We start from the raw sequence: 18376 nt of genomic DNA, 5'->3' as shown, positions 1-18376 counted from the left end.
AGAAAATGCTGGCCAGATCGTTCATTTCACAAGGTACCTACAAAAGTGCATTTCTGCCAACTTCAGAACTACCAGAACCGAACTGTAACATTCAAAATCAGAGCTCTTACTATCCGTAGAATAATATAAGACAATGGAAATTCACAACAACATTACCCGAAGTGAAATTGTTTGACTTCACTGTCCGATCTGTTGGCCATACAAGTCATGTTCAGAGCAGAAAGCTCACAAAATAACTCAATATTTCGCTACAACGGCCGTGAGCCTGAGCCAAAACAGAGCCCGTCATTTTGTCGACAGATAATCAAGTGTGGTATTCTGAACTGCTTGGAGTACATAAAGCGATCGTGCATCAGTGCCGCTCTAGAAAATTAGATGCTATAGGTACTTGATAATAATTTCAACTACCTAAATATACTGGATTATTTTACAACAGGAAAGATTTTAACTAGAAGTATTTAAAAACTATCTCTATTCAGCCTTGCCCTCGAGCTGCGCTTTCCTATAAAAAAGTACCCTTGGGCATTCCGAGATAAAAAGCCTTGTATTAAGGGTGGAAGCTTCATCATCATCAGCCTATAGCAGTCTACTGCTGGACGTAGGCCTCTCCCAAAGCTCGCCACTGGATGCGATCTTTAGCTTTCCGCATCCAATCATAACCAGCCACCTTTCGCAAGTCGTCACCCCGTCTAGCCGGAGGGCGTCCCACACTACGTTTGCCTAGTCGCGGTCTCCACTCCAGAACACGTTTACCCCATCGGTCATCGGTTCTTCGACAGATGTGACCAGCCCACTGCCACTTAAGCTTAATAACTCGGTGAGCTATGTCGGTGACTTTAGTTCTCTGTCGGATTACCTTTCAGAGAGACACCAAGCATGAAAGCATGCTACATGCAAAATATTCTTAAAAAAAATGTCTAGCCGTTATTTAGTGAAAGAGTCGCAAACTTTCTCGTCTATAATATTATTAGGATAAATAATATAATTATTACCTATATACTTCGTTTTCTTTTTCGTTGTTCAGAATAACGTTACATCTGTTGACCAGCTATCCATCACCGGTCCATCCGTTCCTTGACCGTGGCCCTGATATTATTCTGAGAATACTGACAGATGAGCCTGTTTCTGAATGCGTACTGAAACCCTAAGGCCCTGTTTCACAATGTCTGGTTAGTAGCTACCTGTCAAATAAAATACATGCTGTCACTCTCTGTTATTATTTTTTTGACAGTGACAGCATGTATTTTATCTTACAGGTAGCCACTAACCAGACATTGTGAAACAGGGCCTAAGAATAATATTTTCCTACATTACTTTTACATACCTATCTATCTACATGACTATGTCAATACTGTAATCCCCGAACAGCGAATCGCAAGCGAGTCACCTCTGACCGCTATTCGCTGTCCATTTGTACTCACGTGCTAGGTCGCGAGCAGTATCGCCGTTTAGTACGTACGTTTGAATTAGTACAATGAACTATAACTTTTTTTTTTTGTACACCTTATTACCTATTTTTCCTGTACCTCCTGCGGGTTGACTGGAAGAAAATGCTTTTAGCATTAAGTCCACCATTTGTACTTTTATTTGTAATATTTGTACAATAAAGAGTTAAATAATAATAATAATAATAAGGGTACACAACTACACATCTATTTAGATGTGTAGGTTTCCTCACGATGTCTTTAACCATCCTAAATTGTAAGTCCTAAATTGTATCAACCTCGACAACTCATCTACTTTACCGGTTTCGGCAAATAAAATTTAAAAGTAATGTGACCTAGCCCACTAATCTAAGCTAGACATTGTAATATTCCACAATACACGCATAAAACATTAAATCTCGTGTTGGGTATTATACTTGCGTTTTTTAGCTTGGCAACACATTAATTATGATAATTAAATAACAAGAAGAAATTGTCACAGATTCTTAAAATCTCATCATCACAACCCATTACGTCCCCACTGCTGGGGCACGGGTCTCCTTCCAATGAAGGAAGTGTTTAGGCCTAGTCCACCACGCTGGCCAAGTGCGGGTTGGTGGTCTTAAAATCTAATTGATGAAAAATATATGTCCAAAATATATATGAAAAATATATTACAAAAGGACATCGGGCGTTGGATGCGTTTGTTGCGTTAAATTGCCATACAAAATACCCAATGTCCTTTAAAATTACTTTCTAATGGTCAGATAAATATGATCTGAGGAATAAAATTGTTGCTGTCACTGTCTAATACTAACATTCAGATGCGACAGCATCAGAATAATTCCCCAGATAAATTTGATCTGGCGATTGAGAAATCAGCAGATTAATAGGTTTATAATAGGTTTAAGTAAATATAATCCCTCGCGCTGTCCCGTCTGGCGTAGAGGAGCGTCCCCCGGGTGGCGGATGGGGGAACGGTCGGTAGTACAGCCTAGCTACGCTAGCCGGCTAAGTCCGTTAGACTCGCTGACCAACGACGGGTGTGGCCCTCCAGCATTTTGGGGGTTGTGCGGCAGGTTAACGCCCTGCCCATGGAAAAAACTATTGTTACGAAACCGAGAAAAGAGAAATTACGATTTGATCCCAAAACTAACGACACTAGGCATGATATTAAGGAACTCCGATTAGCTTCGTGGAATGTGCGCTCTCTATTCCGAGTTGGCGCCATGTATCAGGTGAATGCCGAATTAAAGAAATATGGCATCGAAATAGCAGCCCTGCAAGAAGTAAGGTGGCCGGGAAAAGGAGAGTGCAATGTCGACAGTAACACTGTTCTATTTTACAGCGGTAGTGATCATGGCGAGCACATGTACGGCACTGGTTTTATGGTCTCTAGAAACATGATCGGGAGTGTGATCAGATTTGATGCTGTGTCAGACAGAATATCTGTGCTGCGTCTAAAAGGCAAGTTCTGCAACTACTCTATCATAAATGTCTACGCTCCAACAGAGATGTCAGAAGACAGTAAAAAGGACGAGTTCTATGACCATCTAGAAGAGACATATGATCAACTACCGAGTTTTGATGCAAAACTATTGATTGGAGATTTTAACGCACAAGTGGGAAGAGAAGCAGCTTTCATGCCTACTATTGGAAAACACAGCAAGCATGCCACAACAAACGACAATGGTCTGAGACTGATATCATTTGCAACAGCAAGGGCGCTAGTAATCAAGAGCACAATGTTCCCTCATAAAGATATCCACAAAGGTACCTGGAAGTCACCTGATGGAAAAACAGTGAACCAGATCGATCATGCCGTGATAGATGACAGACACAAAAGCACCATACAGGATGTGCGTTCGTACAGAGGGCCTGACTGTGACAGCGATCACTATCTGCTTGGTATCCAACTCAGGGCAAGGATCACGGTAAAAAGAAGGAATAACACCAGAAAAGAGGAGCCGATTAACTTAGACAACCTAAGAGACCCAGATATAAGAGAAAAGTTTCGATTAGAGTTGAATAACAGGTTTAACCAGCTCACGGTTGACGCGGATATTGACAATCACTGGGATAGTGTGAAACACACAGTAAAAACAACAGCTGTTAAAGTACTGGGAAGAAAAAGAAACACCAAAAGAAGAAAGTGGTGGAATCAGGACTGCGAAGAGATTGTCAAGGAAAGGCGGAAATGTAAAATCCAGGCTGAGAATAACGAGGAATGGGTTGCCAAATATAAGAAGGTCCAAACGGAAGCTAGAACGATCATTAAGCGAGCCAAAAGACAGCATCTGGACAACATCGTAAGAGGGATGGAGACACTCCTCAGAGCTAACGAGTCACGGAAATTCTATAAGGAAGTAAGCTCCTGCAAGAAAGGCTACCAACCCACGGCTCAGTTCCTTGAAGACGATGATGGAAACCTGATATCGGACAGAGATACTATCATGACCTGCTGGCGCGACTATTTCCAGCAACTGCTCAACTGCCAACCACTCGAGGAACAAGTACCCCGCTCTATGGAACACAATAGCGAAATCGTGGAACCCCCGACCTTTGATGAAGTCCGTGAAGCCATAATGAGACTCAAAAACCACAAAGCACCGGGCATTGACGATCTACCCTCCGAATTGTGGAAATACGGCGGGGGTCGAGTACAGTCGGAACTATTCCAGTTACTGTGCAAGATCTGGGAAGAGGAAAAGCAGCCAAAGGAATGGAACCTAGGAGTGATCTGCCCCGTACACAAAAAAGGGTCCAAAAAGAAGTGTACCAACTATCGTGGCATTGCGTTGCTCCCGACAGCGTATAAGGTCCTGTCCTACGTGTTGCTCAAGCGATTGGAGCCATACACGGAAAAAATCCTTGGTGATTATCAGTGTGGCTTTAGACGCAACCGTAGTACAGTCGATCAGATCTTCCTCCTGAAGCAGCTTATGGAGAAGAAATGGGAATACGCGCAGAGCATCCATTCACTTTTCGTGGACTTTACTAAGGCGTACGACAGCATTGATCGAGAAGCGCTGTTCACTATCCTACGCAACTTTAAAATACCGGCAAAAATAGTGAGCATGGTTGAGGTTGCCACAAAGGAGAGTAGGATGAAGGTTCGTGTTGGAGGAGAACTGACGGATGAGTTCGCGGTGGTCACCGGTCTAAAGCAGGGGGATGCCCTATCGCCTATGCTTTTCAACCTAGCCCTGGAGCATGTTCTCAGAGGAGTTTTAGAACTTGACTCCGGGCTACAACTCAATGGAAAGCACAAGGTGGTTGGCTATGCCGATGACCTAGCGGTGCTGGGCAAAACAGCTGAAGAGGTTCGGAAAGCTGCGAAACTCCTTGATACAGAAGCCGGAAAAATTGGTTTAAGAATAAACCGCGGAAAATCCGAATATCTCCACATGAAGCGCTACAAGGACAAGTCCGTTCGCAGACAAGACCTGCATGTTGGAGATGTGACGTACAAAGGGGTCTCCCGGTTTAAATACCTAGGTTGCACTGTCACGGATACGAACACTCGCGACGAGGAAATCGATACCCGCATCCAAAGCTTCCTGCGCTGCAGTGCCGCTTTGCATAAAGTGTTGACGTCTAGGCTTCTGAGCAGAAACACCAAACTCAGAATTTACAAAACGGTAATAAGACCGATACTGATGTACGGGTGTGAGGCCTGGACGTTAACGCAGAAAGAAGAGAGCAAACTGCTGGTGGCGGAACGGAAGGTCCTAAGGAAGATCTTTGGCCCAAGACAGAGACCCGATGGAAGCTGGAGAGTCCTGAAAAACGCTGAACTGGAAGATCTGATGGCGGGGGCTAACATAGTGGGAGAAACAAAAGCCCACAGACTTCGCTGGCTAGGCCATCTCCAGAGAATGGGAGAAGATCGTAGCGCAAAAAGAGCCTACATGGGCCGTCCGACGGGGCGCCGACCGGTGGGCCGGCCCAGGTACCGCTGGAGTGACGCGGTGGAGGCGGACCTGCGCGAGCTACAAGTCGTTGACTGGCGGGAGACTGCTCTGGACCGTCAGAAGTGGCGATCTCTTGTATCGGAGGCCAAGACTCACTTTGGGTCGCTGAGCCAGCGGAGTAAGTAAGTAAATATAATTCATTGACTCCGATTCTATACACCTATTCGTTTTGATGGTGTGCGGGTGAAATATTTTTTTGGCTCCTTGTATTTTCCGTATCATGTAACAATGATTGTCCACCAACCCGCACTTGGCCAGCGTGGTGGACTAGGCCTAAACCCTTCCTTCATTGGAAGGAGACCCGTGCCCCAGCAGTGGGGACGTAATGGGTCGTGATGATGGTAACAATGATTCCCATGGAAGTAATAAAGTGTTGTCACAGTCCATTCATTTTTATTTTACAGTTTCCAATTTCCTTTAGTAGACTATTGAAAGTGTGACTGATGAAACCAGTTCCAATATTCAGAGTGTTACTCTTCTGGATGAAATTTCTTGGAATTATTTTATCTCATTCTTTATTGCATAATAAATTTACTGAAGTAATAATAATTTGCAAAAAGGAGACTTAATGCTAAAAGCATTTTCTGCCAGTCAACTCGCAGGAGGTACAGTGAATGGAAAGTACGTTACGTACGTGAAAAAAAGTAATTAGGTAAGTACAATCTAAAATAATGAAAATAAATTATTGTGAAACACAAGGAGACCTAAATACCAAAAATAATACCTAAAATATACAAACTACATAATAGTACCTATGTAGTGCAGTGTAGATACATAAATAATAAATGGCCCTGTATGGAATATGTACTTATTATTACTTACTTCCGTTTCTAAAAAGCTTCTAATTTATTGCTTTAATTAATAAATAAGTTTTGAAAGGCTGATCTGCCTTTTATTAAACTTACAGCGCTGAACGAATTTAATAAGACTGTTAAAATAAACACCTACGTTATCTATCACATTGGATACCCGAGGGAAATAATGTATTAGGTAAGTATGTGTGTTAAAACAAAAATCTGCACCAGGGTTCGAACCCGGGAGCTTTAGTACCGCAGTGATTAGGTCTAACACTGCGCCCCTGAGTAGCGTCGTCGTAGATGCTTATTATCATCATCATCTCAGCCAAAGGAGGTCCACCGATCGACATAGGCCTCCCCTAATGTTTTCAACCTTGTCCCATCGGAAGATGATTATGTTAGTAACCAATCCTAACTAATATTATAAATGCGAAAGTAACTGTGTCTGTCTGTCTGTCTGTCTGTTACTCTTTCACGCCAAAACTACTGAACGGATTTGAATGAAATTTGGTGTATATACGGTCTAGACCCTGGGAAAGAACATAGGCTACTTTTTATCCCGGAATTCCCACGGGAAAACTTTTTAAGGCGAAGCGAAGCGCGCGGGAACAGCTAGTTATTTATAAGTATCTAGTATCATAAAGTCACATTAAGATTAAGTACCTGCCTCATTTTATTTATAACACTGGTCTACACCGTAATTTATGGACTAAAACAGAACTTTTGAACTATTACGTTACTTCAATATAAGTTTTCGTCAAAAGTCTTAGTCACAAATATTTACTAAAAAAACAAACCTGTTTAGTAATTTTAGTATACAAACCATTATTATACCCATAATGATTGGTAGGTAATGTCAAGGTCAGTGACCTCATTCGGTATAACATTATTATGTTGATACAACTCCACAAATTTAAATTAGATATTGGTTTTATTAGCAAAAAGTGGAGAGTTGGATAGACAGCCATTTAAATATTTTTAGCTCCATAGTGAGTCCATTTTGAATTCAAAATTAAAATACGAACAAAGGGCGACTATAATTATAATACATATAGGTATTATTACGACCATTGTTGTACCTACATAATAAATTATTACAAAATAATCATGTATATAAAATAATACACAGTTAAATTATTTTTTTTATGCAGTTGTGAACAGAACTATAAGTACCTAAATTTAAGTAAATCTAAACTTTTTTATCTTAATATATTATAATATTTTATCTTAACTTAACAATTGTTTTATTGAAGATCGGTAATTTTGTACCTGTGTTAATTTCCTAAGCATCAGTACTTTTACGTCGACACATATTCATTGTCGCCTAACCATTAGCATAAATAATACAATTATTAGTCTATGCCTTAGATTAACAATATATGAACAATCTCTCTCTCTCAGCCTTCCATAGTCCACTGTTGGACATACATAAACGATCGCTTTGATTATGAAAAAATATACCAATAGATTACTGCAACTATAACATTATTATCGGTAGGCGCTGACTTGATTTTTGTTTGAACCCTTTACTTTATAAACAGGGACAAAGGTCAAGGTCGGCTGTGGAACCGGTTCCATTAAATGTAGCGTCCGCTTCCTAATCAGTGGTTAGGTGAAATAAGTATGTGCCGCACAAAAAGTACTTAGGTAATATTTTAATATTGTATGATAGTTATTCATTTTGGCACCATGTTCTATACAAAAAAAATATATTAACAAAACCACGGGCTTTACCATGAAAACTTAAACACATTATAAACGCTGCCAGTTGGCTGCTATATGCTTTATAAATAGTATATTTTTTTTTATTTAAACACTCATTAAACAAGATATTTTTATAGTAACACAGTTAAGATTCAAACAATAAAGAAATTAAGTACAACAATGTTTGTAACACGTGTATAATTTGAGCTTGACAAAAATGGCACCGAAATCTCATATTGCATCATCAATTTATTAAATTGAAACTGAAAACCGAGACTGATCGAATTTACTAATTTATCCTCTATTGCCTTTACCTTTAGCTATTCATATAATTTCCCCACAATTTTTTTTTCGCTATTTGGTATGTAATATCCTAACTAATATTATAAATGCGAAAGTAACTGTGTCTGTCTGTTACACTTTCACGCCAAAACTACTGAACGGATTTGAATGAAATTTGGTAAACAGATGGTCTAGACCCTGAGAAAGAACATAGGCTACCTTTTATCCCAGAATTCCTACGGGAAAACTTTTTAAACCTTAAATTCACAGTACCTAGGTAGCGTATTTTTTGCATTACTCTCTAATTTTTAATTGGAAAGAATTCTGACATTTTTTAAGTGATGCTACTAAAAAAGTTCTTTACCGAAAAAAGGAAAAATTGCGATCCATTTCTGGGCAATAATTTTTTCTTAATATTTTTATACAAAAAGATAAATCTAAACATTTACTTGCTCAAGTAAACTAATACAAAAATAACAAATATTTCAATATAATAGCTGTTCCCACGAGCTTCGCTTCGCCTTGATAAGTTTTCCCGTGGGAATTCCGCGATAAAAAGTAACATAATTATGTGTTAATCCAGGGTGTCAGCTAACTCCATTCCAAATTTCATTAAAATCGGTTCAGCCATTTTGACGTGAAGAAATAACAAACATACACACATACATACATACATACATACATACACACATACACTTACAAACTTTCGCATTTATAATATGAAGTAGGATCACGACTCACGACCAATGTATCGAATTAATTTTAATTGCTTTATTTTATTCTTTAGCATGGCATCACTTCCTACTAAATTCAGGGATAATAAACCTTTTCAATCAATTTCAAAAAAAGATTGTCTATTCGGTAAGTACATATATGTTCGGTATGTATGTAAGATTATTGGAACTGCACCATATTGACATATGACAATATATTATTGCTAATAAACAAATATTCAAAATTTTATAAATGTTTTTGTACCTATGTATGTTTATATGCTTGTTGGTATGTATGTTTGTCCACGCATATCTCCGAAACGATTGATCCGATTGTCACTATTCTTTTTGAGGGTTCCGTACCTCAAAAGGAAAAAAGGAACCCTTATAGGATCACACTTTGTTGTCACCACCTTTTTTCTCGGAAATGGGTAAAGATATCAAGTTGATATTTCGTATATATAGATGTACGGTGGCCTGCGCCTATAAGTATACAGGCGGAGTTTTTAAAATAGCGATCTCAAGCTCACATGCTGCTCAAGCACATCCACATAAACACCACTGCTATACATATCACACACAACACGTCCCCGGATTTATAACAGATGTAGCTGGTCCCCTCATCATCAGGGATCGCTATTTTAAAAACTCCGCCTGTATACTTTTAGGCGCAGGCCACCGTACATAATTATGATGAAATTAAAAGGAAAACTACCTCAGTTAATTAAGTAGACTTGTACGGAACACTCAGTGCGCGAGTCCAACTGGCTCAGTCGGGTAAGCGCCCGCTTCTCAAGCAAGAGATGCGGGTTCGAATCTCGGCGCTGACATGTAGGTAACAATGAGTTCTTTGAATTTAAGTACAATGTATACCATTGCTCTTACGGAGAAGGAAAACATCTAGATATGTGAACCCACCAACACCGCAGTGGACCAGCGTGGTGGGAAATGGTCCAAGCTTAGGAAGGCAATATAGAGATGCTGGAGGCGCTTCCCCATGGCAAAGGGAGGATCCTCAAACCGTAGGAACCAAGTGTAGGTTTCATCAAAATCGGTTAGTGAGTTTTCAAGATATGGACGTGGAAGTGCTATGATGTGATACTTTATGGTGATAGCTATCACCAAAGAGGTTTATGAGATATATTTTTTCTGAGGTCAATGACTGTCACGATGCATCTGTCTCATTGACTGATTTTCATTCGACTTCTTTCTCATATGTTCTCAGTCTCACTCAGTGTAATTTGCTTCTATTTCTTGTCTACATCTTGTTATATTTGTTAAGTTTCTGTTAGGTTTTTCCTTGTTGACTTTTCGCGTTGTGATCGTTTGTTGATTTTTATAAACGTTATGGAGCCACAACCTGGGCCAGGTTGCCTTTCACTTTATGGTGATAGCTATCACCAAAGAGGTTTATGAGATATATTTTTTCTGAGGTCAATGACTGTCACGATGCATCTGTCACATTGACTGATTTTCATTCGACTTCTTTGAATGCTCGAATGCGCTCATATGTTCTCAGTCTCACTCAGTGTAATTTGCTTCTATTTCTTGTCTACATCTTGTTATATTTTTTAAGTTTCTGTTAGGTTTTTCCTTGTTGACTTTTCGCGTTGTGATCGTTTGTTGATTTTTATAAACGTTATGGAGCCACAACCTGGCCCTTCCCGGGAAACAGCCCCAACTGACAGAGCACAAGAGTCAGACTTTCTCTCTCCCAGAAAAAAGCGTCCTCTTGGTTCTTTTGCGCCAAACGAAAAGCCCATCATTATAAATATTTACAAATATAATATATAAAATTGGCCGGAAACAACTGATTTAAGTGCAAAGGAATGTGATAATTATATAAGATAATTGAGATTATCTTTAATTGTATTTTTCACTGTTTGTGATATATTTAGGTACGGTAATTATTTCTCACCGTAGGTAAATCCCCTTTTAATTTGGAGCGCCGCACTTAATAAAATGGATACAGGAACTAAAAAAATATATATTATAGTCTCAGATGTCCAGACTCATATTGAAAAAGTGCCCAGCCCAAAAAGGTTTGCGATCTCTGATTTGTCTAAAATTGATAACTGTCAGAATTCCGTAAGATTACTAATTACAGTGTAGTTAGTGTGAACATGGTGTTGACAGAGAGTGCCAATTACCTCGTAATGACGCGAAATGAAAGTCACGGTTGGTCGCTCGGGGCCGCCTGCTGAAAAATACATTATATTTATTTGAGTAATTCTTTGTTGCACAAATATTAAAAATACAAAAGGTGGGCTTAGTGCTAAGAGCATTTTCTACCAGCCTACCTACGCACATTCATTATTTAAAAAAAAATGTTTTTTAAATATTTTTTATACAAAAAAATATATAAGCCAAAATGGGGGCTCGTTATTCTAAGCAATTTTTGATCTATTAGGTTTAGTAAAAAGGCACGTAACTAATAATATAAGTAGTTTATATGGAACAACATTTGTTTTTTGCGATTTTTTAAAGTTGATTAGCTGTGCCACAGGCGATTTTTTAGAGGAGCAGTGCTGTTGCATGTAGATTACATTTAGTGCTAATTTTGCAAACTGCGAATCGCCATTTTGGAGACATGATCATGATGATTGTAAATATTATGACGTACGATAGTTTTCGAACGTTACTTCGAAGTATAGTAGACCATTGATATATCACGGATAGTTCGGAGTAGCCCAACGATATCTCACGCTAAGTTCGGAGTAGGCCCTCTATATCTCACGGGCGAGGTCCATAGGTATGAATACAGGATGGCATTCAAACGGCATGCAATCTAATTTCCTCCCTTCCTGTGCCTTTCCGTTGAACACTATGCTTATGTTCAGCTACGTTTTACATCTTTATAGCATGGACAATATTTTGTTTATTTACGTATGATTTTATTTGAAACTGTAGGTACGGTGGCTTGCGCCTAAAAGTATACAGGCGGAGTTTTTAAAATGGTAAGTATATGTACATAAGTACTTATGACATAAGTACTTTGATATATTAATACACACACACACACACACACGCACTCACGCCTTGTACTAATGTACTCCCTTGCGGGGTAGGTATATTAATACGTGAGGAAAAAAACAACAAGCTGCTGGGGGCTAACTCTAGCTTTAAAAAAAAAGAACTACGAAGAACAAGGGGATTATTCATGCAATCGGTACGATTCATAAAATGAAATACAGGCATAATTTGAAACACACAGGTCGCCCTAGTTTTGGAACCAGGGCTATATTATATACCCAACTTGTATGTGTCTTTTTTCTTAAAATAAAGCTAGTTTTATGTGGCTGGCGACACAACAAATATAATATTTACGTGGCTGGCGCAAAACCGCTCCAAAACTACGCGTTTCGTAAGCTAAAGTGAACCCCTGATTAATTCATGAGTTACATACTGGGGTTAAAACGGAGTTAAACGAACACAAATCGGCCGAGCCACTGAATTTTAATTGAATTCTTAATAGCGGCTGCGACGCCTCAATTAGAGCCGCTGTCAAACTTTACTTGGCTCTACGATGTTTCAATACGAACTAGATAGAGTGTCAGTGCAAAACACACATACATACATATGCACTCACGACTGTAATCCCCGAAGGGGTAGTCAGAGGTGGCTCACAAGCGAGCCACCCACTTTTCGCACCACATTTGTACTCACGTGATAAGTTGCGAACCATATCGCTATTTTGGAATAAGTCAATAAATATAAATAATAAATATGTGGGGACATCTCACACACGGCCATCCGACCCCAAGCTAGGCAGAACCTGTGTTATGGGTGTCGGACAGCTGATATATCTACACAAATACATAGATAGATAGATACTAAATATAAATATCAACAACCAAGACCCGAGTACAAATATCTGTCTTTAAACAAATATCTGCCCCAGCCGGGAATCGAACTCGGGACCTTCGGCTCAGTAGTCAGGGTCACTCACCACTACGCCATTCGGTCGTCACAGTACAAAAGAATCGTCTTGACAAATAACACCTCACTTCTACCACCGAGCTCTAATTTTGTATTAGTTCCGTTACAAGATTTGTGACTTTATTCTTTCATACAAAATCGTTGTCATTGTATGCCATTGCACGGGGAAAGACATCTGTCAGAATCCTTATTACATTAGCAGATATAGGTTGAACTTAACCTCTACAGACCCGAAGACATAATGAGGAGACCCACCACAGGGCTCCGACAAACCAGCAGATTGCAGCCGCCGAAATCTGAAAGTTGCAGTAAGCAGTAAACAAAATGCGGAATGTTTTTCTGCTTTGTTTGTGTATGTGAAACGCCATCTAGTTCGTATATTGTTAATCTAAGACTTGGTTCGACACAAAATAAGTTTGATCGAGATCGCGCCGACGTTTAATGGCAGCTGTCATTTGAAGTAAAGTCAGGTTCAAGTCCCACAAACTGATAATAGGTAGGTACTTTGGAGAGGTCATTCTTGTCTGCGAAAAACGTAAATATGCGAAGCGCTGAAGCGCTTACTCCAACTCTACCGTGTTGAAATTAAATGTACTTACCGGGTTTATGACAGCGTTCGTTCGCTCGTTCGTTAGGTTTTTGTTAAACTAGATTAACCCCTCTGTAACATATTACGTCAGTTCGAGTAATCGGTTACTATCACTGCTGTTACACGCACAGGAGTCCATTAATTTGTAGTCTTTATAGTATTGCTCATGACATCATGAAAAACAAATATTTATTATATAAGTAGATAATAAATAGTATTTGTTATACATACATATAATATCGTATTAATTAATTAATTTCTCACTTCCAGGTAAGTCTGCGTTTGACTTCCAACATTGCGAATGCTAAATTAAGTGAGTACGACCGAGTGTTAATTTATAAAACTAATTTCTAATGCCTAGGGTGCATTATTAATAATTATTATAATTTACTTATACGAGTATTTCGAAGATGCAACTTTTGAACGTGTTACATTGTTAGTTTTCTTTTAATGTTCTTCTCCTATTTTACCCGACTGCCGAAGGAGGAGGGTATTTTTTTTTATTTTTTTTCTGAGGGATCCTGTTTGTTGCGGTCCTGTGACCTTTGCAACCTTGCCGGACGGTTGGGGAAGGCGTCGTAAGGCGCCTTCTCCCGTTATAAAGCGACTAAGTTGACGACGCGGTGGGTGGGGGTTGGCGTGAAGCGAACTGGCACGTGTATAAAGCGTGTGTAAGTTTGGAGGCTACGGCGTCTGCGCCGGATAGCCCCCTCTAATAGTGATGGTGATGCCGCTACTCGGACTTGGGAGTGGGGAGATCTAACGTTTAACCAGCCTAGCTGTGAGTCTGTCGTCTGGGTCTGTAAGTATGTTCTTGGGACGTCTCCACCCCTTTGGAGCGTCCACCCTAACAGTATAATCGCATGATGAGGATATAAGCTGATTGAAATGCTGCGAACCTTTGTCGAAATAACGTGCTGAGGAATCCTTAATAAATTTCCTGATGGTCGGAATTTTAAGGTCCTTATGAAGATTGTAATTTCGGACAAAGTAGGGAGCACCAGTGGCTCGACGAAGAAAGCGATTCTGAATTACCTGAAGTCGAGCAATGGAGGGCGAATGGGCAAACACTACGCTAGCATAGGTCATGACTGGTCTAATGCATGTCAGGTACAAGCGTACTTTGCTGCGTAGTGAGAGCTTGGGGTTGCGAATGAGAGGAGCAAGTCGGCATAAATAGAATGCCGCCTTGTTCCTCACTTTGTTGATGTGGGCCTTAAAGTTCAATCTGCAGTCTAGAGTGACTCCAAGATATTTTACTTTGTTAGCCCACGGAATAGGTTTGCCGAACATGTTCGGCTGGATTGATCTGTAATAGACGTTAGTCCGGGAAAAGTACACTACTGCGCTTTTCTCGGGGTTAACATCCATCCTCCACTTACGGAACCAATCGCCTAAGGCATCGGTTGCGTCTTGGAGTAGTTTAGGAGGAGGGTAATGTTTTTTATTGTAACTTTATAATGTACGATAAAGAGTTTATAAATAAATAATGAGAATTATATCAACAGAAAGAAACCAGCAGACACTACCTCTAATTTCTCTGTAAAATCGTAAATGTTACTTCGTAATTGTAAATTGTTGCTATCACTGTCTAATACTGACATTCAGTCGCGATAGTATCAGAATTATTCCCCAGATAACCCTCTTGGGTCTGATTTTTCAATGGTCAGATAAACGTTATCTGAGGAATAATATTGTTGCTGTCACTGTCTAATACAAATACGAGGGCGATACCGAAATGATCGGGAATAGAAAAAAGTACAAAGATATCATAATATTATTTACTTTTATTGTTTTTCAAAGTAGTCTCCGTGACATTCAATGCACTTTTTCATTCGATTAAACCAATCATTGAAACAGTAATTCCAGTCTGAAGTGGATACTGTCAAAACAGCTGATTTGTAAGCTTCGACCGCCTCTTCTGGGCCGCTAAACCGTTGACCACGTAGCATATCTTTAATTCTTGGGAATGTAAAATAATCATTGGGGCTCAGATCAGGGCTATACGGAGGATGGTCCATCAACTCCACGTTTTCCATATTTAAAAACGTTCTTGTTTTGCGAGCGGTATGAGAGCTTGCATTATCGTGGTGAAGGATTATACGACGATTCGGGTTAGTTTTACGAAGTTCTCTTACGACTTCCGGCAAACAACGGAGTTTTTTCAGCAGTAACCGTCCTTTGTTCTTGTAATGGAATCGTAGCCACATGGCCAGTTTTCGATACAAACGAAGCGACCATTTTTTTCGACACGCTGCGTGAGCGAATAACTTTTGTTGGCTTGACCTCACCTTCGAAGACCCAAACTGCCGATTGATGTTTTCTTTCGGGCTCATATGAATAAATCCACGATTCATCACCAGAGACGATATTGTAGACAGCATTTGAACTGCCTCCATTGAACCGTTGCAGAGCAGATCGACACCAATTAACACGAGCCGACTTTTGTTCCTCGGTCAAACGGTGGGGCACCCAGCGCGAAACTAACTTCTTGACACCCAGTTCTTCATGTAAAATGGTTTGAATGGCTGTCATACCAATGCTGAGAGAAGCCCGAATCTGCTCGTATGTCACATGTCTATCTTCTTTTATTAACTGGCGTACAGCATCGATGTTATCTTGTGTTACCGCTGTTTTTGGCCGACCAGTAGAAGGGACTGTGGTAAGAGAGGAACGTCCACGGTGAAACTCAGAATACCAACGATATATAGTCGTTTTACTTGGTGCTTCAAGTTTATAAATAGAAACAAGCTCGGCGAGACATTGTTCTTGAGATAAACCTCGACGAAAGTTGTGAAAAATTATTGCACGGAAATGTTCCCGCGTAAGCTCCATTTTTTACACCGACTTGTCAAATTCAAATGGTCAATACTCTTTTATTTTTTACTTTTTTTAAAATTCGAAAATGGAATTATGTTTGAAAAAACACTACATTTGATACACCAAAAAGGTTTCACTCTAATTTATTCCTAAGTATTCTATTCCCGATCTTTTCGGTGTAGCCCTCGTATTCAGATGTGACAGCATCAGAATTATTCCCCAGTTAACCCTGCCCATTGAAAAATCAGCCCTAAGTCACAATAAATTACCAACTAACAATTTAAACCAACATGTTTAAATAAAACACAAACCTTCACCTTCTTTTTAAAACTTGAACTAGAAATAGTTAAACGCCCACATTTACTATCTGTCAGTTTCACACCTGAGAAAAACAAAGCGTGATTGACTGAATTGTCGCTGAGCAGGACTTCAGTTCATGCTTAGGCAGTACGTCTAGTACAGGTTTGATGTCGAAAACTATAAAAGTTTCAGGTTTCTCGCATAAAAACTGGCGCCTCTAGCGGAAACTATAATGACACTTTTGACAGATAATGTATGCAGGTGACAGAAGAAAACCAAAACTTTTTACGTTTACGTAAATTACTAAACCCGTACTAGAAGCCCAGATATACACACGTGAGAAACTGTGGGCCTATGTGAATTAGTCAAGAGTCTGGAATTATTAAAGAGTTTCGATTTAAATCGTTGCAAGGTCTCCTAGAGTCTACCGAGTGAATGTTTTATGAGAATTTAATCGTTTAATTGGCTTTTGTGTCACTTTTCTTTTGTAACGTCTGATGATAGTTATTTATTAATGCACATTATTATTCTTTACTATGTTTACATTCAATGTAATAAATGAATAAACTTGATCAGTGTTTCATCTTTCTTCTTTCAAAATACGTACCTACCTAAGTACTCGTAAGTTCAGAAAATTTGCAAACTGAAGTGGCAGTGTCCGGCCATATAATTAAATGCCAAAACACCGATAGCTGGTGGTGTAATATAGTAAATTAGTGCTTTGGTTGGTGGTGGGACTCCCTTCGGCCCACTGGACTGATGACCTTAGACAAGTAACCGTTAATGGCTGGATGAGGAAGGCCGAGGACAGATTGTTGTGGTGCTCCTAGAGAGAGGCCTATGTCCAGCAGTGAATGATTATAGCTATTAGCTACACTACATACAATTCTTCTTCTTCTGGTCCACTACTGAAGGTTGGCGGTCAGCTCTGCATACTCCTCTCTATTCCTCGCCAAGCGCATCAGCTGTTCCAGCTGTTACATAAAATACCTCAACAAATAACGTTAACTCAAAGTTTCGTGGGAAGTTTGAAAGTGATTTATAGTACGTCGTTTTTACTGGAACCACTGGGGGTTTACTCTGGCTTGCAAAAAACAAGTTCAGGCGTGGTTCGGCGAACAGGAACTGTTGGCTGTATAACACGTACCGATTTCATGACAAAAATATGCAAGCTGAAGTGGCAGTGGGCTGGTCATATCTGCCGAAGAACCGATAACCGTTGGGGTAGACGAGTTCTCGAGTGGAGACCACGAACAGGCAAACGCAGCGTGGGACGCCCTCCTGCCCGCTGGACTGACGACCTTAGGCGGGTGGCGGGTAGTGGTTGGATGAGGAAGGCCGAGGACCGGGTGTTGTGGCGCTCCTTGGGAGAGGCCTATGTCCAGCAGTGGATGATTATTGGCTGATGATGATTGCATGACAGCTCTCGTTCGTTCGTTCGTTTTTGGTCAACCTAAAGTAACCCCCCGCGCTCGTGCAGTTATAAATCACCTGGCAACACTGGCTGGGAAAATGTGACAACACCGCTTACTGTGACATGGTTGCATCACTATTCTGAGGAATTGAACCGTTTCCAATTTGGTGCGTGTGCAGTGCATTCAATAAACTTTATTTTTCTGAAACTTTATACTTCTATACCCATTAACCTAATATCTACATAAACGGTTTTCGAGTCGTTACACATTTTTTTGTGAATGTTAAGTTGAATACTTATTTGTGAAGGTATTGTACGTTCTAAGTGAGTATTTATTTTTGCAGAAGATCAGTGCACTTAAAATATTATTTTAAAAGTATGCCAGATGTACCTACAATAGGGAATATGCATAAATTTTTT

General features: G+C 39.9%; 1 protein-coding gene and 1 long non-coding RNA gene across 2 annotated transcripts in view; one reads left to right on the top strand and one right to left on the bottom strand.

The window, feature by feature from the left end:
- Positions 1-18376, top strand: part of LOC105398545 (5-hydroxytryptamine receptor 1) — a 132185-nt gene that overhangs the window by 17454 nt on the left and 96355 nt on the right. The gene's annotated exons all lie outside the window — the stretch shown is intronic.
- On the bottom strand, positions 10198-10822 carry LOC125490661. Its single transcript, XR_007267814.1, has 2 exons — positions 10549-10822; positions 10198-10254 (listed from the first exon to the last, which is right to left on the bottom strand). It is a non-coding gene; the product is annotated as an uncharacterized LOC125490661 (long non-coding RNA).

The sequence above is a fragment of the Plutella xylostella genome, chromosome 26 (assembly GCF_932276165.1).
Source record: "Plutella xylostella chromosome 26, ilPluXylo3.1, whole genome shotgun sequence".
In the NCBI taxonomy this organism is placed as follows: Eukaryota; Metazoa; Arthropoda; class Insecta; order Lepidoptera; family Plutellidae; genus Plutella; species Plutella xylostella.
Note: the sequence above shows the minus strand (reverse complement) of the source record. Positions and strands in the feature narration are given on the sequence as shown.